Source organism: Poecile atricapillus, chromosome 1, assembly GCF_030490865.1.
Source record: "Poecile atricapillus isolate bPoeAtr1 chromosome 1, bPoeAtr1.hap1, whole genome shotgun sequence".
Classification (NCBI taxonomy): Eukaryota; Metazoa; Chordata; class Aves; order Passeriformes; family Paridae; genus Poecile; species Poecile atricapillus.
The window spans coordinates 122,170,144-122,198,095 of NC_081249.1; the positions used below are offsets into that span (position 1 = coordinate 122,170,144).

Here is a 27,952-nt window from a genome sequence, read left to right on the forward strand (position 1 = left end):
TTCGCTGTTTCAATAAAGGCTGGCATAGAAACAAAGATGTATAAACCAGTCTTGGATGAATTTAAAGTGGAAATTAGAAGAAATACTTTGGATCAATGAAAAGAGTTTGGCTAATTTAATAACATCATCTGATGACATGTATGTGTTTTTCGTGGACAAAAGAGCTGCTGTATCCCAGCTGGCACTCAGAGAGCAGTGGCTTTAGCTCACCCAGAAGTTCTCTAATGTTCTTGAACCTGTGCAGGGAAGAAATAAAAAATGAAGATCAATACAGTGCTCATTCCTAATTTCATCATTTAGAAACAGCATGAAGTGCTTCCTCACGGGACCTGTTCAGGAATATAATATATGCTGTGAAACTATATCCTCGCTACTCTTGAGAGGATTTTCCATCATATGACACTAAAAATATCTCTGAATCCACAGTTGATGAGTTTAATTACTCATCAGCTCTTTACATTACAATTCATTACCCTGAGGTAATAAAGATAAAATAAAGCATTTAGATGCCATTGTGCCATTGTTACAGCGTGTTCAGCAGATTGTCTCTAATCAGTGCTGCTTGTGTTTATGCAGCATAATTAATAGAAACATGAGAGCGCTGTCCTGAACGAACCAATTTTAACAGGTGCCCAAGCTGCTGCTTGTCTTTCATTTTCTCCTAGTTTTCCATAAGGATGGCTAGTTTAATTACAGAATTTAATGAATTATATTTGTTGATTATTCATTTTAAAGTCACAGTTCATTTTTTATTTCTGGTTATTTTATTATATATTAAAAATATGCCCCTAAACCACATTAGTTCTGGCTATAGTCCGTTCTGTATCACCCTTGATACTAAAATTTTGACAGAAATTATATTTTAGATAATAAGGCTCTGTAGAAATCAACATTATATTACAAGCAATGAGTTCTATATCAATATATTATGCATAACTAAAAGACTTTGTTATTGGCAAATTTATTTTGAGTGTTGGTGACACCTGTGTGGTATATTACAGCTGAAGTGAAAGTGTTTGTATAAATGGTAATCTAAATTCTTTCCTGATAGCAGACTTTGATTATTTACTCAAAATCATAGATGACTGCAATCTATAAATTAGTTTTTTTCTCTGTTGTTATGATCCAACACATGGAAGTTGCACACCAGCTGTCAAGGAAGCCTAGCACAAAACAGCCTTTGTGATATGGGCCTGAAAAGCCATTACCCTGAATGATATGATTTTACTTAGCCCAAAAAACTATTTTTGATCCTTGGTCCTCTTTTTCAGAGCAATCAGTAAATCAAATCTCAAATGTAAAGCCGACAAATGTTAATTTGGGAAGCACCACAGCATCCAGGGACCTCTGGGGGAAAGACCAGCACAAAACACATGAGAACTGGAAACAGGACAATTTCTTCCATCACTAACACTGGTCAGAAATCTCTTTTGTGATGGAACGATTAAGAATTTTTTTCCTTTCTGAAAAGCAAAATTAAAAAAATCAAATGCAGACCAGCAGTATCTGATGTCCAGGGATTTAATACTGTTTAAATAAACTATTTTAGGAAATAGACTGCCTTTCTTGGTTGTGCATACAAGAGAAAAATATTTTCAATTATAATGTTAACATAACATATTAACATTTATTAATAATTGCCTTAATATTTACTAATTATAATCCTTTTCAGTCAGGAGATCACTTTTTTCAGATGCTAACTTTGTCATTAAAAAAGTCTTCATTTTTTTAGGGCAGTGCTCTCACTGTTGCTCCCAGCAAGCATGTGCTTACCAATTAAAGACTGACCTGGTCTACCCTTCTTGCTGCTTCATGCACTGTTGTTATTATATAGCATTTATTCTGTCACTTTCAGCACTGCAATCAATAGCTGTGATCACAGCCAAGGATGTTACATGACTATATGACCCAGATATACAAGTCTGGGACAAAAAAAAACTCCTGGCAGTTTGGAGAGCCTCGTATTTTGATTTAGTTTGCTCTAAGAAAAAATATTTTCTAGAACAAGTTGAAGGCTTTGTAAATTCCCTGTGAAGTCATGGGATAGAGCCTCATATTTTGATTTAGTTTGCTCTAAGAAAAAAAATTTTTTAGAACAAGTTGAAGGCTTTGTAAATTCCCTGTGAAGTCATGGGATAGTTGTTGTAATCCAGGCTTCCAGCTCCCTGCATGGCGAGCACGTGTAAGGGGTTTTCATTAAAACAAAGGGGAAGAGTCCTCATTGCAGCAGACCAGAGAAATCCCCAAGAAATGTGTTTTTCAGGCTTTTGCGGCATGGCTCAAGGCATGACTGATGAATACCGTGGACTATACTGGACCCAGAAGTGAGCTGACCCTTACTTGTCCTATTGTGTTTGAAAGATGAAGGGGATTCGTGACCACTATAGATGTACTAAATACTGGAGATAAAGAATTCACTATGAAACATTAATTAATCTCTTATTGATCCTATCCTGCTTCATTTGTGTTTGTAAACTGTGCTCTTTCATTAAGCATTTTCATTGTAAACAGGAGATAAGTAGTGTTCTTTGGGTTACATAAAAGGTGGTGACAAGCATCTTTGCCAGTGCCTGTCTCTGTCATGTACTCATGCTGAAAGGTCATTATTCTGAGGTCTCAAGTATTGTAGCACATGGAGAAAATCTGGAATATACTTCATGTGGCTGACATAGAAGTGCTATTTTGGGGCATTGTTATGATTTAATTTATGTAATTTAATTTATTTAATGAATTCAGTATGCTGGTTTATCTAAGCTAGATTTTAAAGAGCTCAGCTGGGCACTGGAAGTGGCAGATCTTTGTTCCTAGGGTCATACAAACTGAAGGGAATCTTCCTCTCCTTTCAGCCCACCTTTCAGCTTAGTCAAGTTCACTCATTTGGATATTTCTGTAGGACATTGGACTTTTGTCATTAAGCATTTACTGTCTTTTGCATAAATGACTAGTTTTTACCCTCAGGATAATTCTGCCATGGTCAAAGTCACAATTGCAAAGGGCTTGAAGTGTGGGGATCCTTCAGTTTCTAGTTCAATGTGCTCCAGACTTTGCTATTTCAGTTGTCTGCCCTACTTCTTGCCTAAGCAGTATAATATGTGTTAAAGTAAATTTATGCAGTCACTGTAGGAAAAAAAACATTTAGAGCATGATGAAATGCTAGGATTTCATATACTGGTCACTAATATTATCAGGAATAGGATTAAATCCTAGTGAAACTCTTGAGTTTGTTCCATGTCATTTCAAATACATGCAGAACTGGGTACAAATTACATAATTGCTTCTTCAAGAGCAGTATCTCAAGTGAATTATTTTAGTTTAGAAGTAAAATATTGCACAAACAGTGCCTCCAGAATATAAGGACTTAAGGTTTTTGGCAGAAAGATCAGGATAAATGGAATGCTTTCAAATTATCAATGAGCTCAGTAGTTAGTAAGTTTTGTTTTCTACAAGGGTTAGATTCTCAGCCTAACAACCCATCAGCTGGCAAACAATAAATAAAATAAAAATGGTTATAAATAAATAAAAAATAGTTACATTGAATTATCCTGTCCTCATCAACTGAAGCAACAGTACATGTCAAGTCTCTTTCATCCCAAAGAAAATCTCTAGACCCTCCATCCTAGTAAGATGGCTACCTGGAGAAAGAAAGAAGTGGAAACCACACTGTGAATTAAAACTATGATTTGGAGAGATAATTTTCCTGTTTCTATTAGTTGTTTTTTCTAACAATATCTTTATCCATGTAAAATATGTTTTGTTCCCAATTAAAATACATTACAGACTTTTCTACTTTTGTTTTATGGCCTTTCAAAGGCCTTCAGCAATCAAAATGTGCATCATGCAGTCCAAGCACTCATGATGCTGAGACATGGGGACAAAACTGTGGATATAGCAAATATTTCAAGTTTTATTTTCTTTTATGATTAGAGGATGTAACTTATAAAATTATTAATATCAGAGAGCTACATGTGACTAATCCAGTTTCATTCCTTCATATCTGAATGAATTTTGAATGTGCAGAAAGGTGTCCAGAGGATTCATGCAGGAAAATAGATTATTCTGGGACAGGAGAGAGAACCCTGTACTTGAAAATAAAGTCTGCTATATGTGTTCACATGTGATGTGAAAAGATGAAGATGAAAAATATTTTTTTTTTCTCTTCAGTTTGAAGTTTCTGCTGTAGGAAAAAATCCCCAAACAACAACTTAAAGAATCAGCCCAGTGTTCTATGTCTGAGCACTGTTTTTATTGTAAAAATTCTTGATTTTTTTGATATCTTGAAATTAATATCCTTTTGACTGCAAAAGAGGATGGTGGTTCAGTATAGATACTCCTTTGAGCAAGAACAGACACGTTATTTAAGAACTAAATGGAGAAGGAGCTCCTTAGCAAAATAACAAATGAATGCTAAATGCTAAAATCTGTATGAAGCTGGTACGAATTAGCTAATATTAGACTGTACAATAACACTTTCATTTTCATTGCTGTGATGTTACAGTATGAATGCTTCAGGCCATGTGTATAATGCAAAGCCTCTTCTGTAAATTCATTTTAGGTGACAGTGTTTTTAGCAAGTGACAGTTCTAAATATAGCCTGATGAGTAAAAAGACATTGCCCTTAGGATTGGTTGATCACGTTGCCACAGCTTTTTTTCTTCTTCTCTATTACCATTTCAAATACCAAAAATAAAATGAAAAAAAACCCTCAAACCCACAAATAAAAGAATGGCTCTTTCTCTGGAGGGCTTCTCTTGTAAATAATGATAAAGCCTTATGCGAGGGTGACATAGATTTGTTTCAGATTATTTTTGCTCAATTTAGTGTTCATCTTTAGAAGTATGATTGGATAGGAAGTGCACAGTACACACTCAAGTGCTGTACTGATGATCAAATGCACATATTTACAGTGTCCATTTGTTTGCTGTGTACCTGATGAAGGGAGGAGGAGCACACAGAAATGAGTGTACTGCAGCCCTCTGAACAGCATGGGCTTTAAATTGAACAGGCTCTAAGGGAATGATTTACAGAAAGGATGTTTTTAACCATGCAGTTCATTTCAGCTTGACAAAAGTGAACAGAACAGCACTCACAGTATGTTGGGCGTTGGAGAATTTTCAAGACACGGTGTGTTGTTGTCTTAACTTGGAGAGGTTTTATAAAAAAACATTTCCTTAGGAGCTGGGCTTGACTGTCCTTGTGGGTCCTTTCCAATACAGAATATTCTGTGATTCTGTGAAAAGAAAACAAGAAAACAAATGTGATTAGTGAAAAAAAACTCTACATTTTTTTTCTTTGTAACAATATGTAATTCTAAAAATTAACATTGAATATCATATAAGTGGAAAAATAAAAGAGATCTCATATTATTTGCAAGGACACATGAGTATCTTTTCCCATTATTTGTTACTTTCATTATAGAAGTGCTACCAATTTTATGAAGTTCGAAGAAAGAGGAAAGAGCTGGGCCATGCAAAACCAGCCACAGGTGGACCTGTAAATGAGAAGGTTCATTTTATCTATCTTAGAGGCTGCCACTGCTTATCATAATAAAAGTGACATCCTGTGTTCCAAGTAGCACCCCATGGTTTATGCCTTTCATTTAAGCCTTTACTGGCTTCCAAATGCTCGCCTCCGCCAGGAAGGATGTACCATGACTAGTAAAATAAACCTCTATCTGTATGGGTGGATTATAGGGAGGTCTCTGTGTTCTGAAATGGTTCTACTCACTGGAAACAGCATCTGCAATCTTCCAGACTCGTTTCAGATTCTCTCCAAATTCCACCCAGACTTGGTTTTTGGTTGAGCATTTGTGTTCACAGAGAGGTAAGTGGATTGCTGTATGGGAAATTGAGAAAATACAATAAGGTTCAGCATCATGTATCATGTATTGCTTCTCTGCCCTGTCCCACCACTGATCCCTGACATTTCTGCAGAGCCAGTGACTGACCACTGGGGCTGAGTACATGTTAGAATCAACTAAATGACTTTCCTAAGCTTGGCACTTTCCCTTTTTATGTCACATGTACCTTGTGACTTGATGCGTTAATATGTAGGCTTGAGGTTTTCCAGGTTTGGAAAATGGAACTGGACTTGTGTTTAATCTCTAAAGGGTATGTGTGCTCTGGTTTGCAATTTGAACAGCTGCATTTCAAAACTATTTCCTATTTAATTGTATTCAAGCATTTAACTATAATCCTCTGAAGAGGCTATGAAAGAAGAGAGATTTTTAATGAAGGACAAAAATAACCCCTTCCTTTGTATGTTCATGAGTGTGAACATATGATGCAATCTGCCCTCCGCTAGTCTGCCTTCTAATTATGTGTCCATGAAGCTCAGAGATGATGCCAGAAATAGTAATAATGATAAACTATTTCAAGTTCATCATCCTAAGAGCAGGAATTTGGGACCTGTCACAGTACATTTTTTATTAAGCACCCAGATTAGCCCAGTGAACTGTAAGAGAGGCTCTGAGGAGAGATTCTGTCATTCCCTGACACAGCTGAAATGTGGCCATTCCCTCCATGGGCCCATCAGAGATGTTTGTGTGGCTATGCAGATTCATTTCCACATCCATTTGAAGCCTGCACCTCCTGAATAGCAGCCACATATGAAAATGTTGATATGTGGCTCACAGAAGTGGGAAACCAGCAGCTCCTGGGCTGGCAGGGTTATTCAAAAGGAGTGTGGCCAGGCTGTGAGAGGTGATTCTCCCCCTCCATTACTCTCTTGTGAGACCCAACCTGCAATACTGTGTACGTTTTTGGTGTCCCCAGCATAAGAAAGATGTGGAACTGTTGGAGCAAGTCCAGAGGAGGATCGTGAAGCTGGTAAGGGGACTAAGAGGACAGGCTGAGAGAATTGTAGCTGCGCAGCCTGGAGAAGAATGGAGACCTCTTAGCAACCTTTCAGTATCTGAAGGGGGCTATAGGGAAGCTGAAAGATGACTCCTAGGAGCTGTAGTAACAGGACAAGGAGTAATGTGTTCAGGCTGAAAGAGGGGACATTTAGGTTAGATGGAAGAAATTGTTGGCTGTGAGTGTGGTGGCGCACTGAACCAGGTTGCCCAGAGAAGCTGTGAACACATCATCCCTGGAAGCGTTCAAAGCCAGGATGGATGGGGCTCTGAGCATCCTGGTCTAGTGGAAAGTGCTGCTGCTGCCTCTGGCAGGGGTGTTAGAACTAAAGGATTTATAAGATCCCTTCCAAGCCAAACCATTCTGTGATTCCCATCAGCAGCAAGCCTTGCACAGCTCCCGGGGTTTGGCCAGGATGTGGTGTTTGATTCACCTGGGAAACAGCCTGTCCACAGCTCACCTGCTCTGGCCGAGTCACTGTCACAGGATCCCCTCACAGCGCCTGGGGCTCGGCAGGGACATGGCAGCCGCCCAAGGCACCGTGCTCTGCTGTCCCTACTGCCCATTTGGGGTTTGTTCCCTCCCAACTCTCTCCCAGAGCGAGGAGAGATTCCTGAGAGCTGCCAGGAGGGCCGTGCCCCTCAGGATCCCGAGCTGTCCTGGCTGGGGCTGCCCGCCAGCCCGGCCGCCCTTCGCGCCCCTCAGCGCCGCTGGGCCCGCGCACACGGCCGGGCCTGCAGCTCCCTTGGCCTAACCAATCTTGATGTTGAACAAAAGCATTAATCTGTTTAGGATTTTGGCTGACTTCATTCCATCAAGATCGAGAAGTCTACTCAATTCAAATCCTCCAAAATACTAAGGGTAGCAGAATGTGTTCTTGCAAAAATGTAACTCACAACAGAATGTTTCACACCATTGTTTTTGTCCTCCCGAGTGGTGTTTAGAAAAGCCACAAAACTTTCTTCCCTGTATTTTCTTTAAAAAGCCTAGCTTTATACATCTCGCTGCTGACAGGCTATGTTGTGATGTGTCAGTTTATGTTGTGTCAATTGCCTCTGGTTATATAATGTGCCATGATATGACTAATGCAGCCCAACATGAGTCACCTGTCGTGACAGCTTTATGCTCTCAAGAAACCTCTTTGCCTTCCCTTTAGAATATTTTCTTGTTATTGTTGTTTTATTTTTCCTAAAGATGCAATTTTATCCAATTTACTGTTCATTGTTTTAAATTTTTACAACAAGATGGTAAGTAGGCACAGACATTCACTATTAATGTATATGACTAAATGATTACTGAGACGTGGAAAAGCATGAGGTGCTCCCACTGCCTGCTGTGAAGGGAGATGATTATAGATCTGCTGCTACAATGCAGCACTGTACCTGAAGAAAAATTTTACGAACAGAACAGAAATCCCAAGGAGCGGATGGGAATCTAAATGTGAGCAGTTATAATCAGGACCCATTTGTACCAGGAAATTGTGTATAACATTTACGTTGAATTATTAACACCAGGGTATGATTGAGGTGTTAGACTGATAATGGCAAAAATGCTCAGCAGATACATATGTAACATGTGGCCACTGATATAAAAGCAGAATTTTTCCCATTTTCCTTTTAGGAGGGACACTGAGATACTCCCAGCCACTGCTGTTTTATGTCACTGAGATTAGCTCAGTTGATTAAAGCATGGTGCTAATGTCACCAATCTAGTGGGTTCAGAACCTGTGTGGGCCATACACTTAAAGAGCGGACCCAGTGATCCCTGTGGGTCCCTTCCAGCTCAGAATATTCTGTGATTACTTAAAAGAATGATTTGCATTGTTTAAAGAAAAACAGGTGAGGATTTGTTATTTCTCAAGGGTAGGTAACCTGTAACTCACATTATGCTAAGTCACGTTAACTCTTGTCGTGCATTTCCTTGTAAACTTTAATATAATTTTTGGTTCAGTGGTGCTTTTTTACTATGAAAACATGAAGTGGTTGTGAGGTTTTTCATTATCTTTCCTCCTCAGATAAAACCAGATGTATAATATTTTTCTTAAAACAATCTTTATATCATAATGAATTATATATTTTTTCCTTAAAGATTGAATGATAGGTGTAATCAGCAAAAGATCTTACATCATTGCCTGCTTCTCAAGTCACATAGAAAAAAAGCAGGGATCAAAGTCACTAGTCTTATTCAGATGACAAAATATAATTGCAGAAACTCATGTCTTTCCTATAAATAGACTGAGAAAGCACAAGTAGGTTCCAATAAAGAATTACTGAAATCAGTTCACTTATCTTACAGCAGGTGATGAATCAACAGCAATTTTATTGAGTGCAGAAATATGGAAGTGTATATTTTTACAGATTTTTATCATGTACTTATTAATTTTGCTGTATCATATCAATATCATTCTTTTATATCATCTTTCAGTAAAATGCTATGTTTACTCTTCAATATCAGTGACCCTTTAGACACATCATTTCATTAGCCAAGAGTGCCTGTGAGTAGTTATACAGGACTGCTCTCTAAAGGCATCATATCCATATACCATCTCTATTTTTACTGAATTTTAAATTTTTTACATCTTTTATGATTGTGTGAAATTATTTCCAATGTTGAAAAGACAAACAATGGAGGAATAAGCTTTAAAGCAAATTTGGTTCTTATGTCTGTACTAAAATAGACTTAGGCCTTGCAGATTTTGCATTGTGCTGGCACTGTTCTGAACTTCCTTGTGCGTGGGTGTGACCACAGACAGGGCTGTAAATACAGCCAGTACCTTTGTACATAATATAGATATCAAATTTTCCAAGTGTGCTGAATCTGCAGAAGAGTTTCCCCCCCACCTTCATGTTGAACACAATGATGCGCTGCCCTCTGCTACGTTAAATAGTCCGTGAAAATATGAAGCAACACAGCATGACAGCTTTTTAACTATTCAATGCAACAGCATCTCCAGATTACTGCCAATGGAATGGAGGGGAGAAAAATCCCAAACTGAATTAATTTTTTTTTATTTACATGCAACAGTTCTCCATTTGTAGACCCTCACAAGGTGCCTAGGCTAGTGCATTCCTCTCATCTTCTGTTACTAGTTGTGTGTTCTGTCTGGCAGAAGACAGCTACAGCCAATGTTTTGAGTAGTGCTTTCAGCAACTGATTGATTGCAATGCAGTTATCAACTCCCATTCTTTTATACATCCAATGTTGTCTATGACATATTTTAGTGTTGATCAAGTCCAGTCACTGCCTTTTGAATAAAATGAGCAGGATATTGGCATAGCCTCATTCATTAATTAGGTAGTGTGTTTAGTGTTGAAGCCCATAAAACTCAAGATTTTCATCCTTTTTACATGGCTTTTAGGTCCTGCATTGGCCCTTGAAAGAATACTGCTTATATGTAAATGCATTCACCCCCTTCTTTCCCCGTTTTGCTCTGCCTTTCTCATCTATAGATATAGAAATAAACATATTTGCCTAATCTTTATGTTTTCTTTGTGTGTGCAGCACTTAAACTTTTTCCAGGCTTACCATTTTTGTGTGGTTAATAACAAAGCTATAATTTGCAATAATAAATATGTCATAGGTCGTAATTTTTCTCTGTAACTACTAGGAACCAAACTCCCAACAGTAGGAGTGAGATTTCTCCCTGCAAATAAATAAGTGAGTTGCTCATGTAAAATACTCACTGATCCCTCTGGTTGTCTCCTCCCCAACACCACACTTACCTCTAAAGAAAAGAGCAATGCTGTTAATTCACAGCAGGAGGAGGCTGTGAAGAGCAGCCAGCTTAGGAAATATACTTTATGTACTTTGACAAATACGCTGATAAACCTGAACTAACAGACAAGTAAAATTTCACTGTTTTTTTTCAGCCATTGGTAATGACTTGGCGTTTGTTTCATTCAGTTCTGGTCGCCACTGTCTAATTTCATCTCCGTCTAATTTGCTGGTTTCAATTGCTGCAGATTGTGTTCACCAACTCTTTAAGATATAAAACTATTGTGCCTGACCACACAGTCTTTTATTTACTAAAAGTGTATAAAAGAGTAAAATTTACACTTCAGAGCTAGGCTCCAGTACAGTTTTTGGCCCTTTTATTGGCTTTAGATTTCTGTAACATTTTCTCCATAAGGAAATGTTTGGAATGGCGGCCATGGACTTAATAAGATGCGCTTCATATGTAGCACCTTTTACCTCTGGGCATGGATTTTCACAATTGTGTGAAGTACTTTTGATCTGTATACTCAGAAATGCTCATCTAAGAATTTTCTTCTGTTTCCTGTGCAGGAACGAAAGGAGGAACAAAATGAAAGGTCTGAGCTCTGACTCTGTTCAAAAGCAGCATCTGTGTTACTCTTACTAAATGTGCACAGTATGGTAATACATGGTAAAGAGGAAGCATGTTGGTAGGATATTTATTCTGATGAATTTCCCCTTTTTGATTCTGCAGCAGTCAGGCATGCCCTGTGTCCTTAAGTGTTTGTGAGTACTTGATTCGGGATTGCAGATCTTGGGGCATGTGCCTTTGCCATGACCTAAGGAGCAGCTCCATCCCTGACAACCTATCCCACCTCCTGTGAGGAATGAATAGCTGTGGTAGATCAACAACCATTTACAACCACTAAATTCAGGGAAGTGTTTCATGGGATTCACAAAGTAGCCAGAGGCAGGCGCTGATCCTGTGAAATCCCCAATCTTCAATTTCACCCCTGTATTTGGTCACTGAGAAATGGCACATTGGTGCTCCCTTTAGCTGCTTGATCAAACGTTTCAGACAATTGCTCTTGGGCAGCAAACCCACAGGTGTTTCAAAGTTTCAGGGAGAAATCCTATTAGCTGGCTTAGAATCCTGTCAGCAGATTGCATCATTATTTAATGCATCATGGTTTGTCACAGAGACCTTTCTGATACTGAGTTAAAGGGGCTATAGACTCAAAACTTTAATTGGTGAGCAGTCAGGAACTCTGGAATATTTATGCCATATGTATATGGCATAGTACGGAGAGAACAAATATGAGGAGTGGAACAAATTGTGTCTGCAGTGCAGATGGAGAAGACTGCCTTTTTTTAGCTAAGGATACTCTGGGAGCCTAATCTTAGGAATCCTCCTGTTACTAACCAGAACACCTGTGTGCTTTGCCTGTAGAAAGATGGAGGGGCAGCAAGCTGGGTCTTTAGAAAGCAAGGGGAGATTAGTGGCATAAAATTTTTCTGCAGGAGTAATAGAGATTATAAACTCTCAGACCTCTCAGGCTTTTTAAACAGGATTTTGCCTAAAGCTTTTCAGTAAACATTAATAGCTCAACAGCATACAATGGCTTTTACAGGAAAAAAAACCCTTCTATTGCTAGTTGGATTGCTGTGCTTGTGAAAATATCAACACTACAGCATTTATGGGCTAGGTGTGTCTTTTCTCTTCTACCTGGCTGCAGAGTGATGTTTTTGCATACTCTTCACTTTTTGGTGATATTCATATTGTGTGAAGGGGTAAAAAAGGCTAGGAGGGAAGGAGTAAAAATGCTTAAAAAAATTAAAAATGCTTGCCAAAAACCAGTGGGAAGGAGTGAGAAGAGTTGCCATGACAAGCTCCAGCACTGTACCCCTTAAGAATTGCTTTACACATTAGACAACCTTGCAGTTTCTGCAGTGATTATGGTCTACTTTCATTCTTAGTTTAGTTTGTATGTTTGTAGATAAAACATCACAGAGGGATACTCTTTTGGAATAGAAGCCTTTTTGCTTCTATAACTGTGACAAATGTAGGGTTTTAATAATTATGGGCTAAATTCTCCATAAGCTTTACACAATGTGCTCTCAGGGTGGTTTCTTTGACATTAATAGAGCTACTTTCTGCTGCTTTCTTTTTACAAAAGTTTCAGTAGGAAACATGTCAGTCTTGTGATGAAGTCTTTAAATAATAAAATACTTAAGAGGAGAATACCTGAGTTTGGCTTTGTAAGTTTAGAAGTTAATCCCTTCAGTATGGAGAATATAAACTAGGAGAAAAAGGAGAGGGACATCTGAGACTGACAATTTTCAGGAGGTAAAAAGGATAATGGAAATGATAAGAATCCCTTAAATATAACTTCATGCTTATGTTGAATAACATAAGAATGTTCAAAATGAATTTTATTCCCTCTTTTTTGATTTTATCAGCATATATAAAAAAAAATAGAATTCTGGAGTACATTGAATTTCTTTTTAACACTGCAGTTTGGCCAATTAACTATAGGAATATTTATTCACAGGTCCCTAGTGAAAAAGCCTTGCTTTGACTGCAAAAGTGAAAGATCCCTGTAGGCTTTTACAGGCAGAAGTAAACCTGCAGGAGAGGTGGCAGCAGTTTACTTATGAACACAGACTGCAGTTTAGTCCTCCAACAGCTCAAACTCCAGAGAGCTTGTCATTGTATTCTGTTACTGTAGAGCTGGGGACCATCATTATGAAATTGTCAGCAGTTAATTTGGCTCCTGACATTTTTCTGCAGCTTTATGCATTGGACTCATTGGAGCATAATTGTTCCTGGTCTCAGTTATGGTTAGCTATTCCTTATTTCATATCAGATCCATGTTAAACAATGAACACTAGGGCTGGATGCTTAGGCCAGAAATAGCTAATTTATTCCAGACAAAGAGCTGAATCACTTTTTCTTTTCTTTTTTTTTTTTTTTTTTTTCTTTCATTATTTTGCTTATTCACAACTCTAATCTGTGTAACTGGCTTAATACTGAAATATCAGTTTGATTTTCTTTTCCTTAGAGCCTTGCACATCATCTGCAATGCAATACAGCCATTCACTGGCTCCAGATGTGAGTGTATATTAGCTATCTCTTCTGCCTGATTACTCCTGTTAGCAGTCATTAACTGGATTCCTCACTGAGCTTTACATTGAGATGTTCAACACCATATGGTATTTACTCTAGTAACTGAAGGATCAGTGTGTGTAATGGACTAATGAATGTGATGGATGAATGTGTAACTCTTTTGTCTTCATTCTCTGGGAGACTGTGTTTTTCTTTTAGTTCAAGTAGATAAAGTTTGATGGTACACATTCTGTTGGTTGACACAAATTAAAAGATTGAGCTATAATCTTAGTTTAATTCCCAGAAGGCACAAAATTCTGCTTCCCTTTGACAGGGTAGAAGCAAGCAAGTGACAATTTCCCATTTGTATCAGTCCAACAAGCCCTGTGCTCAAAAATTCTGTCTTTGTTGGTCACAGGGTTGCCTTTACAACTTTTTTCCTGAATATCTGCCTTGGCTGGGAAGCACAGTCCAGGCACCCTGTGACATGTGCATCACTTTGCATTTCTCATCAGATCTCAGGCTGTGCAGGTTATTCTGCACCTGTTACTCAGCAGCTCTGTGCTGCTCCTGGAAGCACAGCTGGACTTGCACTAGTGGAAGGAAGTTGGTATTTTGGAAGGTTTGGTAGAGCCTGTCATCTCTCCTTCAAAATTATCAAAGGATACGTATTTTCTGTTTTCTTGTCTGTTGGTCCTTGGTTTTGAGCTAGTGATTAGTTAAATTAACAGGAGAATAATTTAATAGGACATGATGACATTCTAGTTTGAGTCGATAGATGACAGTACTGAGGGACCTAAGTTTAAAACTTTTTAATTTGTCAGGCAGCTGTCACAGAAAGCATTTAGTGGCAAAAAATTTAGAAAGTATTTAGAAATTTTCTAAATGCCTTGAGCATTCAAGGGAAACATGGATAGCTGGAGAAAGAGTTTCCACCCTAGCTAAAACATGCTAGAAGCTTCCTTTAAATAATGAAATTGTTCCTTTATGTCTGCCAGTAGGGGTTCATGATTTTAGTCAGGTGCTCAAACCTCCATTGCCAAGGAGCCTATTTTAACTCAGGCTCTGCTAATTATAGTTCTGAGAAGTCATTTTTGTGCTCCTAAAAGGCAGAGTTAATTTTATATTTATTTCTATATGTTTATATGAGTTGGAAATCTGTTGCTCCCATTTTTTTTTTTTGCTCACAAAGGAATTATTAGTTTTGCTTTTCAAAGATGATAGCATTTAATATTACCCTACTTCATTTTGAAAATCATAATGTCACATGTAAATTTTGAAAGCTGTTGCCCTTAAAAACATTCTTTTGCTCATAACTATTATTGCTTATTTTGGAGGCAGGTGAAGTATTTTTAAGATGTTGGTCCTTATGTAAGAATTTTCCCTAAATTCTTCTTAGAATAGACAATGAGATCTCTTCTGGGGGAGTGATCTGGAAATATCATGGAATCTTAGAAGAAGAGGAAACACTTCAAGCATGTGTTATATTGTGCTAAGTTAGAAATGTCATAAAATCTGAGGAACTCTATATGTAAGTACTATCAAGTGGAAGTAGGGTTTGCAGAAACTCTTTCCTGGTCTGTGTTTTGTAAGTAACATGTTCATGTGAAGTAAATTTGAGTATGTGCTTGAAACTTACTGCCTTTGCTACTTGGAGACTTGAAGAATATAATTTTATGGAGCCAAGTAGCTTTTGTTCTTCTTTTAGGGAGGCCTTCATATTTGTTACTACTGAAATAGTATAGTTTGGTGAGCTCAATGACCATAAAGGCTTAATAACAGGCACTTGTTTTTATCTCTTTGACAAACTTTTGCAAGTGTTTTTAAGAGATGTAGTTGTTTCTCAGTGTCTGGGAGGACTGTCAATTGAACAAATTATATCTGTTAATTAGGCCTCGTAGAGCAAACAAAAGGGATAAATTTACTGTGAGAGACAATGGAATATTAGTGAAATACTACTGGCTACTCTTAAAATCCATTGCAAGATTTAACAGCACATAACTGATCTTTATTCATATTAATGACCTATCATATCCTATCATAGTAATAGCAATGTAATACAAATGAAGACCCCTAAAATATTAACCATGGGAGACCACAAAAGTATAAATTGAATATTATGTTCGGTAGCCTTAAATAGCAATATCCATGAAAGATATTGAGGCAGTTTTCATTCAATTAAGAGAAGTAGTCTGCATAGCTTAGAAATCTGTGCATGTTGTTTTGCAAGCAACAGAGATGATCATATAATTTCAGGATTATAGCAATACTGGATTAATACTGTTAAAATTTATAATGGCACAATATCTGTGAAACAGATTGACATAGGAAGGAAAGATCTTAACAGCTTGCCTTACCTTTTTGCTCAAAAACCCAAGGAATGCTTCTTCTCTAGCCAAAACAAGCAACACATTTGCTTATCCTTTTTCTCCTCACTCTTTTTAGCCAGGTTTTATTTGTGACAGTGATCCTGGAAAGAGAAATAGAGCAAGGAGAAGCCAAGTATGGTTACCTGTGTCTTTTAGTGGAGATTTGAGATAATTAAGTAAGGGGTGCAGTGTAAGAAGATGTGAATGAAATGAATGAAATAATGAATGATGAAAGCTGTACCAAGGACTGTTTACAGTAAACCTACTTAAGAAATCAGCTTAAAGCTGCTGTACCTTTTTGAGCACAAACATACTTGACCTAAGACATTCCCCCTTGACTAGAATATTTCCCTTGAGAGTTATTATGAATCAGTTTTAGTATTTTTTATTGCACTCATTTAACTCCAAATTTCTTGGATTTCCTACATGAAATCTAAGATGAATTTATGGGTGTTGGACAGCAGGTGTTGATGCTTACCAGTGTGTAGCTTGAGCTATTCCACAAGTCTAAGGAGACTGAGTTGCCTGTTAAAATATAAACAGCTTCTGAGGTGTGGAAATGCAAAATATTTTTTCTCAGCCTCTGAGCAGAAATAATTTTTTCCTCTCACACTGACCCAGGGCTAACACATATACTAATGCCACTCAGGAATCTTTCTTCATGATATTTGTTAAGATATCAATTAATCATTAATAAAGGCATCACCTTTTCCTTTGTCCATTTATTCAGCTCATACAGTAGTTAAAAACTTGTACAAACCACAAATATATTATGGGAGCTGAAAGCATTATGAATACATTTATGAAAGCATATTTTGCTCTGCATATGTGGGTTTATATATACCTATATATTCCCACTGGAGATTTTTACATTTTTCTCTGTCAATTCAGGGGTCAAGCAATGAGGAAAGAAAGTAGCATGTAATGCACATCATTAGCCATATTATTTCAGTCTTTGTAGTCTCTGTCCTTAGATGTTTTCTAGAGCTGAGGGGATCAAGCCCTGAATAATCTGGTCTGATCTTTTAGCTTACCCTGATTTCAGCAAGACATTGGACTCTCGAGGTCCTCCCCAACCTGAATTGTCCTAGGATTTTATGATTATGCCAGTGATAAACCATGTAGAGAGAGACTCCTTATATCTGTTTCCATCACCACTAGTTGAAAGTGTCTGTAAATATACAAGAGCTAATTGGACACTTACTGAGAAAAAAAAAAACTACTCAAAAACTACAGAATAGATCAAAAAGACACAGAAAATCTCACATAGTTATGGAGACACATTGTTTCTTATTTTCAGCCTAAACAGTGCAGTCTGTTTCTGATATTTTCCACATATTTTCCCATTGTTTGGATAGTGTTCAGCTTCATTGAAAGCAGGGGAGGGTTATTTGGGAGCTGAAAAAAAGGGTTCACATCACATGCTTCTGGTGTTAGGAATCTGCCTGCCATTAACTGCAATAAGGGGAAAAATCCAACAAGTTTTCTGAAAGGACATAATGAGAAAAAAACCCTTACTTCCAGTGACTGTTTAAAATATTAAGTCACTAATTAAGTGACTAAGGATATACTGTAGTCTTATTTATTTAGCAAAGCCTTCTTAGTAAGAAGGGTGTTAATTGACCACATTTTAGGAATAAAAAATGTGATCAGAAATTATCAGGTTGGGCCATAAATATAGAAATAAGGGCAAAATTAGCATTCTCATTTGATGAACAGAAGATGACAGAATTAGAATATTTTATCTTAATCTGTATACTCCTGTTTACCATCTGCTGCTTTTTGAAGTCATATACTCTGATTCTTCTGAACTGATAGATTAGGTGATATTTTAAGCATTTAATATGCAGACTACATAAAATAGATTGACCTCTTTGTGTTGAATTTCTCAGGATAGAAAAGTACAGCCTTTATAAGCGATGTCTCCTCCTCTTTCCACCCCCAGGATAACGTTCAGAGTTTCAACTTACTCCAACCCACAGCCTGAAACACAGAACACTTGCTATTATATAAGACACTTCAATTTGATGTGATTTTTCTGTTAATGTTATTTTTCATATTAGTTTTCACTGCTCTTAGATGATCTTTTGTTGCAAGTGACAGAAGAAGAAGATACCAGAGGGATGGGGTCACTGTGTGCTCTTCCAGTAGCATTTGCAACAGATGACACAGAGCTGTGCAGCACAACATTTCCAAGAAGAATTTGGGGTAGCACTCAGTTCATGTAAATAAAATTATCTACATGTGTGTTTTGGTGGCTATGCTGATGATTACCTTGAAGAGGGACTGTGAAAAGATGGGTGTGATGGTCATACTAAGAACAAAATAAATCTCTTTTTTAAAGGCTTTATTTGAGAAGCAAGTGAACAATAATGTCTGTTGATATAAATGTAAGTAACTGTGATTTATGGAGGTGTGTATCCTTTTAAGTCTCAAAAGACTTTTTATAGCCAAGCAAGGATTAAGAGCCAGCTAAGCTGTAAGATGACTACAGACTTCCCATTAGATATAAAAATTCTACTTTAAGAAATGTAGAGGGCATTTCTTATCTCTGCAGCAAGTACACACTAAAATGCTGGGTTAAAATGGGATTCTTACTCCCTGTTGGGTTGATGTCCACAACTTTTGTCCTTGCACCTACAGCTGCACATGCTACTGACAGAGATCCTGGAAATGATGCTTTTTGCAGCTTCCAGCACAGAAGTATTACAGTAAAAGAAATGGACACTATATTTTAGATATCCTCATTCTCCAGCTTGTGCACGATATAAAACTAGAGCATAAAAATTATACAGAATCCTAATGTTTTGCCACTGGGGCCTATACCCAGTTCCTTTAAACCATCCTTGAAAAGTCATCCTTTATGGTTCTCCCACCAGTCGTAACACCATGGCTGAGGCAGCAGCTACACTGTAATTACCTGCAGAGTTTGCAGTTGTAGAGAAAAGGAAATTCACAGAGCACGCTAAGAATGCCCCACATAGGATTAACCTCACTTGTTTTGGAAAAGTAAAGCCATCTAGGAAAACTGTACTTTCTCCTCTTTTTTTTCCTTGGGATGGAATATGCTCCTCTTCTTTATTAAAATTATCTTAGTGGTAAGATTGCTTGAAAAATACGAATTGTGGCAGTAGCACTTTTATTACTCCTTTTCTTTTCCTATTCATCTGCCTCTTTACACCTTCCTTATTTGTCATTTCAGTGGTGAGAGGGAAGGCTTAATGGGAGATGCTCTGCAGCTCTTCAGGCAGCAGTGGCTTCCATGGCATTTCAGTATCTGGGATGTCAGCAGGTCTGTTGGACAAAGTGAAGGCACAATTGTGTGAGGAAAAGGGGAGGCAAAAGCTGCAGTTAGATTGCTGAGGAGCCTTCTCCATGCCTATTTTCACCTGATTCAAAAATTCAAGGATAACGCCCTGTAGGAGCAATTTTCATGCCCAGAATCTCTAGAGACATAAGCTGCTTTAAAAATAGCATTAAAACAACCATCCAAGAGAGGCTTAAATTTTGTTATAAACATCATAGAATAAAATCGGAGCAAAATCTATTCCAATAAATGACAGGAAAGAATGTGGTTAATCAACAGTGAAAAAAAAAGGTGATGAACTTTCTCTAAATGCAGTTTAGAATAACCTGGTTGTTTAATAATCAAAGAATGCCTCTTACAGTGCCTTAGCTTTCATGAGTAAAGTAGTGCAGACCAGGCTTATGTGGATTCATAGCTGGTCATTTCTTGTATGTTTGCATTATTTTTTCACATGATCATATTTTCTGGAACTACGGTTTTCCTGTTTTTATCATCCTTGGGATGATGCAGGGTTGGTTTTAAAGTGGGAAAGCAGGTGTTGGTGGAATGCTAAACAAACAGTCTTGAAATAATTGGATTACTTTTGTTATAAAAGCCCCTGCTGACACAAATGTATGACTGTCTCTGGCTAATACCAGATATTTACAAGAGAGTATAAAAACTTTAAATAGCTGTGTGATAATTAGCAAATCTGAGGAAAGCAGAAAACTTTTGGACACACTCTCTTACATGTAAAGAAAGTGGGAAGATGCATTACTTTTTCTTATGTCATTCTGATGCCATGAAAATAAATAATTTGATAAATTTCCTTGCTTTCTTTGCCTTGGCATAGTGATTTTTAGGACATTTTCACTGTGAAATGAAAAACTGTAATGACGTGAAAGTGCCAGGCCTTGATTTAAAGCCTGTGTAAAGAAATTCTGCAGCTTTTACGTTTTATGCTTTTTCTGCACTTAGATGTCCCCTTAAATGACTTCAAGAATAAAAACTGTTCCTTTCTCCACGGGTGATTGTTTTGTCATTTGTTTCTATGTCTTGAATACCTCTTTAGGAGTGTGGTGGGCTCACAGATAGAAGGAAAAGCAGATGATCCAGAAATTTCAGTCTTTTTTAGTTGAGCTTTGACATAGTTGCCTGTCAGCCTGAGAACACATGATCATATTCTCTATGTGTTGCTCTCTCACAACCTTTCCTCACCTCCTTTGTTTACTTTGGCCTACAACAATTCTGCACATTTTTCTCTAAAGGCACTAATACAGACAACAGAAACTACCAGTTTTCTCACCTGATTTTTCCTTGTTGTAGCTCCAATTTTTCATCCTTGCCTCTCTTGCATCATATGCTGTTTAACTTCAGGTCCATGCTTGCAGTATCACTAGATATTTCTACTGGTACACCCGAAAACAAAAAATGCGTGTTTCAAATCAATTTAATTTAATCTAATTGCCTCACATGAGAAAAACAGATATTTCACTTATGGTTTTGGCAGGAAAAATAGATGAGCTTGAACGATTCTGTGCACGCATACCTCTGAACACTGAAGGACAACTCTTGAGAATTCAAGTGCTGGTATTAACTAAGCCATCAAGGCTTGGATCTATCCCTTTCCATTGTTAGAGCTGGTTCTGTAATACAGATCACCTCTAGCTGTAATAATGAGTTGCTCACTTTCCTGCATGACTCTTAATTTAGCTCTCATATTTAAACTCCAGCTTTCCTGCTGCAGTGGAACAGGCAATTCTACTTCATCTTGCCCATTATTTTCTATTTCTAGAAAACTTTTAGCATTATTTTCTTTTTCTAACCCTCATTGCCTTGACTTTACTGTGCAATACTGAGACACTGGCCATCTATCCCACAACATAAATTATTTACTGTGTTTTTGGCTGGCTTTTGGGGAGAAGGAAAATGTCATCCAATAAGGGCAAGTTAGCTAAAAATTCTACCTTTCTGGGATGTACTGAAAAACTTCTTGCCATCTGTCACACAGATCCAGGACAAGACATGGGAAAGGAAGCAGAGTAGCAAGCAAGAGTATAAGCAGCTCCAAGCAGCTTGGAGGTTACTACTGATATTTTAAATCTAGAAATTTAACTAAAGATTCTGGATTTGTTTTGTTCTTTATTTAAATGTCTACAGTGACAAAAGGTGCCACTTTCTTTCTAGCTATCTTACTCAATTATTTAAACACATAAAGAAGCAAACAACATTGTCTAGGAAAGAAATATGTCATGTTTTTCAATTTATGTCATTAGAATGCCAACATATCTCATGGTCTTTACAGACCAACAATTGCTTACTGACTTAACATTCATGTAACTTCTTCTAATATACCTTTGCCTTACTTCTGTTTCTCTTCCAAGTTCTTGGCTGCATTCTGCCTTTTTTCTGCCAACTTTTCTTTGTATCCATGTACACTGGTATTATACTTTTGGATTTTTTTTTTCTTTATTGCACATCAGACTCAAATTTGTTTGGGTTGCTTTGTTTTGTTTTTTTTTTTCCGCTTTTGCTCTCAAGTATCAGCCCATCACACAAAATGTATAACTCTGTCCAGCAATTTCTATGACCTTTTCACTGACTCAGTCTTGATTTGGTATCATCAAGTTACTGCCATTTTGTTGTGAATGACAGGTTTAGCTTTTCCAAACCTCTCCTGTATCCCCTGACATATTTCTTTACTGAGCAGTTGTTTATTTCTAACTGGATTCCTTATATTTTTAACTCTTGCAGTCAGCTTCCAGATAAAGTAATTCACCATGGAATAGCCAGCATAAGTTCTTCTGTTCCCACAGTTTTATACAAAATGGTTCCAAGGACCTTAAAACAACAAATTCTGTAGAATGGGGATGGGTTGTGGCTCTCAATTTCTCCTTCACAGAGCTGATGTGCTTTTCTTGTGATTTGTTTTAAATCTTGTGAGAAAGCATAGCTATACCTAAAACTCACGTAAATGAAATGAAGACCTAGAGCTGTTGAAATTAGTGTTTACTTGAACACAGTACCTCACTTTGCATGATCAAGGGCTTCTGAAATCACTTCTGCCTGGTGTTTATCAATGGTGCTCTGTGTTGTGTTAATAAAACGAGGAGGCCTTAGAGAAGCCAAGGGCTGTGTGTGCTGAGCAACCATCGAGCAGTCTGTCTTGTACCATGGATAGTGTAAATTAGCATAAACACCTGAAAGATACAGACTTGTTCAAGACTGCATATTGATAGCAGAGATGAGAACAGAGCCTCCTGATTGCAAATCCCAACCTACTGCGACTCCCTTGTGTCAGCATGCGGCTTCTCATTGTATCATTGTTTTCAACTATAGGTTCTTTCGTATTCAGATAGATCCACGTCCAATAGAGTTTAACTATTGCTTTTACTGTTGCTTTTTAAGCTGTTGCTCACCCAGATTTGCAGAGTTATGCCACCTGAGCAGAATATTCATCCATGTTCTGAGGTGGAATATGAAATCCTTACTAACACTTAAGTGAAATTCTTACTTGATACTTATGCATTTTTTTTTGTAATTCCTGTTGAAACTCCATAGTTTCTGGTTCATCTGGTTCATTGTACCTAAGTGTTAAAACAATTAATTTCTCTTTTTTGGGTCATGCTGTGCCTGGAACCCACAGCTGAGTTTTCTCTGCAATACCAGAAGACAGTGTTAGTTCCCTTGTGTTATAAAAGCACATAATCTGCCTGCTTACCAATAAGAAAAACTTTGAGATTGTTTTGCTTGTACATTCAGTGGCTTAATGCAGATTTAGCTCTAAGCTTCTGTGAATTCCTGAAGATAGACAGAAGTCTCTCTTAATGATGCGGCCTATATCAGATAAAGGGTACATATAGAGCATCTATAGGATGGAGAGCTAGTGACATCTGAAAAAGCTGGCATTTGAACTGCTTGACATGTTGAACATGTTTAAAGAAGTGTTTTTTCAGACATCTCTTGTTCACCTTGTCTTTCCTTAAGTCCCCATGATAATATGAAGGACTATCTGCCCCTTATTAATCTCCAGGAAATTAGTGACAGCTCTAATACTCTGTGTTATGCTATCACCCAAAGGCATTATTTGGAGTTCTGGTTTCTCTGTATTGGTGCTTTACAATCAGAGATGACTGAATTCTAGTTTATAACACCATTTTTTTTTTGGTATTGAAATGAAGGGTAGCTGCATTTAAGCATTCAGGAATGTGAGCATGGGTTGCTTTAATAAAGGCATATTCTGTTGCTTTGTTACAGCTTTTAACTGACTCTGCCAGCAGTAGAGGAGGAAGGCAGGAGGCAAACAAGCAAGAAGCAGTGTTGAAATTCCTCATTTACCAATCATTCTAATAAGTACTCTAAAATGATATGCATTCAAAATTAATATGGCATATGCCTGTTGATATGCCATATCTTCTGTGTGGTGAAAGCATATTTTATCAATTTGAAGAGATTTTGTATTTTTTTTTCCTATATCTCTGAAATTTGTGCAGGAAACCATGCCCTGTTGCTCAATTCTAGGTAACTCATTTTTAAGCCTAACTTATTTCCCTCTGATTTAGCTGGCAATGGCTGTTGGAAAGTGCTCTCACTATTGACTTTTCATGACAAGCTTTGGTGTTCAAAGGGCCTGATGGTTGTGCAATGGTATGAAAATGGAGGAAATTTGGAATCAAATTGAAATAAGTGAATCTAGCTTTAAGCCCCAAGTAGATTCATTCCATGTTCCTCTATTTTATGTTAAATCAGCTCTTCAGTGTGTTGGTCATGAAACTCGGATCGGTATTGTCATAAACTGGTGTTTGCTTTTTTACCAGGTCAGGAAAGCTGATTAAAAAAAAAATAAAAGCTGATACAGTCATTTCATCTCCATTGCCAGTTTTGGCTCATTGCTCACAAAGGTGAGCAAATGTGATGGGCTGGCAGGGGAGAACGAGCTCTTACAAAGGCACATTTTTACTGCACATAAAAGTAGAACAGTCCTTCCAAAGGAAGAAGAAACCCAACCCAATGCCAGAACAAAACAATGAAGGGTTCCACGTGCCAGTAACTGTCATTTCAGTGGGCAGACAAGCAGTTTCTAAGAATAACAGCTTTTATGTTAACGCTTTCAAACTTGAATGTGGTCAAAATCTTGATCCAAATCAAAGCACAGTGGCTTGCAAAAGCCTCTTGCCTTTTTTCCCCCACATACATTTTCTTTGATGTGAGAATTTTATTGTATTTTATATTAGTTACTTAGTTAAGCAGTAAATTATTCTTTTTCAGGAATAATCTAATTTTCTAATCGCATCACCAGTTCTACATTGAGCCCTAAATTTTCTCAGTGAATACATGGGATATTGAGTGGTAGCTTTCCAGATACCTAAAAGATCTATGAAACACTTTATAGACACAAGTTTACAAGTATAACTAACTATGTAAGTATCCAGAATATTTGTCTCATTTAACTATTGTTACTTGCATATAAACCATGGCTTATATCATGCTAGTGGCAAAATACACCTTTCCACAAGCCAATTTTGATATTTTTATTGGTATTTAGTTAATACTTCCTCAGAAAAATGCCTTCCCTCAGAAATTAAAAAGTGTGAGGGGTTTTAATACTGATTTGTGAGTCATAAGGTGTCTTTCTTTAATCAAGCCCTTATGTTGGCTTTTATGGACTGAGCTGTTCCTAAGCACTTCCTACCTGCTCCTGTCTCAGGGTTCTTTGTTATTGCTTAGGGTTTTACAGCCCATGATACCCAACCATGAGATAATATCAGAGCTATCAGTACTGAACACAGCGTGTATTTTCCTTTTCCTCCCGTCAAGCTATGGTCTTTGACAACATTTTTTTGGTCTCTATCTCTGTAATATGGTATGAGAGTTGAAAAATCAATGGAAAAAAACATTAATTATTGATAATTGCTTGACAGAACTTTCTGTAGTTCATTTCCTGCCTTAATGTATTCATGCTCCAACGTGCATGGGTCCCTCAATACCCTTAGTTAAACCATGGCCCACACAAATGAAGAGATACTTTCCATGGCTTTAATTGGATCATGGATTCATTTTGCTCTGAGGAGTTTTCATAAACACACCCTAAAGTAGGAGATGTAAGACTGTGCAAGCCCCTAGCGACTTCAGTTCTTGTGGCTTTCGCCCCCCTCTTTCTTTACTTTTTATTTCTGTACTTCTAAAAAGGGAAATACGGCATGTGACTTTACACAATCTGTCGTTGTAGGGCTTATAGCTTCCCTCCAGCATTCTTTTTTTAGCATGATACAGGTATATGCACTCATAATATAATACAGCAGTATTTTTTTTCTGTTATCTGTATTGCAGAAATAGAATGTGTCAGGTGGATGTTGTTTTGGTAAGTTCAGCATAGGTTGTCTTCTTAGTGATCAACACATAAACCCCATTTTTTAGAATGTCCCTGAGAAACTCCTTTCTGAATTTCTTCTGCTGGTAGTATTTTTAATCTTTTATCTTGTGTGTGTATGTTCCTTGGACAAGGGCCCAATTTTGTCTTGTTCTGTCGTTTTTTTTTTTACAATTAGAGTGTATCAAGCACACTGATTAACACTTCTAATTGCTATGGACACACACAAAAGCAGCATTAACCCTATTTCATGACTTGTAAAGGGGATATGTTGTCAGAATATGAACACTGACTTGAAATGGAAGGATATCCCATGCTTTATTTCCCTTTTTTCCTGCCTACAAATTTGTCTTTTCTACAGTGGAAATTCCTGTTACAGGCCATAAAGCATAAAGCATTCTTTACAAGGTTTCCCTGTTGCCAGTTAAACTCCACAGAGTTTGCCTGAGACATTTACAATGTCTTTGGAAAGAAATGAAAAATGTGCATGGGCGATACTGACATACTTTTTCTTTTCCTGGAGATTTTATCTGGCAAACAGTGAAGTGCTAGCTGAATTGATACATTCTTATGCAATAGAAAAAAACAAAACAAGGAGAGACCTTTGAAGCAGAACAAGATATAAAGTCTGATGAGCAACTTTATTGTATGTGTTTGTTTATTTCATAAACTTCCATTTTTGATTTGAGAGGGACAACCCTGGTGGTGGTGACACCTTAATTTTAGCTTTCATATTTTTCATATTCTGTGCTGCCTAGGTGTGTAGTTTTGAGCTTCAGATGAAGAGCTCTCTTCACTGAGAAGAAGGCAGACAAAACAATTCCTTTTCTAGCTTGATACCAAGGGCAATCCTTACAAGTTTCAGGCCCAAAAGCATAAACAATGGTGGACTGAAGAGAGAAAAGAAGGATGGGACTTCATAATCTAAAGCTGTAATTGGACAATGAACCCAAATATGCAGATGGACCAAAACATAAAAATGTGAGACCTTGTGACCAGTTGTCCACTTTGTGACCATTTTTAGGTCCATCTTAGGTGTAGCCCTGGCCAGGCTCTTGTACTGCCCAAGGTGCATCCTCTAAGGCCTTTCAATAAATATCTACTATATTCTTAATTCTGTCTAGCCTCTGTTCTGGGTCAGCCTTCTAAAGGCATCAGTGGTTCCCATTTTTCCTTTTAGAAAGAAATTATTCTCCTTGTTTTTCATACCCAGAAGGCTCAGGAGCTCTGAGAACTTTGCTTTTGCAAGTACAGATTTGGAAGTGTTTCTCTACTCCACTTGATCAGAAGCCCTGAGTATTTTGCAGTCCACACTTTAAATAAATGATAATTAAAAAAAAATTAAGTGTAATCTCCCAGGAGCTTTGGTGTTGGCAGCTAGCATGCATCTTCCTTGGGAGATAATATTCTAGGTAGAACTATTTATTTTTCAGACAGCAGATACATTATAATACATAAGTGTTATTCTTTAAGTTCTGAATATATTTTGAAGAACTGTGACTGATAAGGAAAGATCTTTTAGGTTTCCATGCCCCACATCAATTTGATTAAATGCTGTTCATATTTGCTTTTAGAGTCCTTAAAGTCTGTGAGGATGTTCACTTCCATTTTGAATTATGTAGTGATTGGAAAACTGACCTATGAGTATCCAAACTGGAAGATTTTTTTTTCATCACACTTAGGATATTTACATGAAAAAACTTTGTCTTGAGAAGAAAAGCCTGCCTAAAAGGTACATGCAACTTGTAATTCAAATCAAGACCAGCAGAAGGTCTAAAAATAGGAATCTTGTCAGTTTAATCTTAGTCATAATTTTAGTTCACTTGAATCATGATTCATTAGGAAAAAAGCTGTTTACTTTGGAAAATAAAGCCAGCAATTAACTAATGCAAAGGGGTTAGTAAATCATAAATGCACTTACAGTGTTTACAAAGCCTATCTTTATCTGCTGTGTAACTGTAGAATGCACTTATTTGTATCAGCCTGCTTGGCTTACCTCTGATGTCGTCTCCATGAATAGTTTTTATTTCTCATGATTGTAACCCAAGACTGCCATCAGACAATGTCTTAGCTCTCATTTCCCTTCAGCCATGCTGAACTGTTTTGTTGCTGATGAGGCTGTGTTTCCCACAGCAGTATCCCACAGGGGCTCAGGGCACCTTGTGAGTTTGCCAACCAAAGCAGCAAGATGACAGGTGTAAAATGTCTGCATGGAAACTATGAAACCAAGCACTTCACTTTAGCCTATCATTTTAGCTCTTACTGCATAAATATTTT

General features: G+C 37.4%; 1 long non-coding RNA gene across 2 annotated transcripts; it reads right to left on the reverse strand.

Annotated features, from left to right (window-relative positions):
• Window positions 1-27,823, reverse strand: LOC131590950 (uncharacterized). Of its 2 annotated transcripts, none has more exons than XR_009280228.1 (6): window positions 27,672-27,823; window positions 20,612-20,711; window positions 16,008-16,120; window positions 5,725-5,832; window positions 5,088-5,227; window positions 1-236 (listed from the first exon to the last, which is right to left on the reverse strand). It is a non-coding gene; the product is annotated as an uncharacterized LOC131590950 (long non-coding RNA). The 2 variants fall into 2 exon arrangements; XR_009280223.1 differs by having other exon boundaries at window positions 20,612-20,714.
• Window positions 27,824-27,952: the final 129 nt, after the last annotated feature.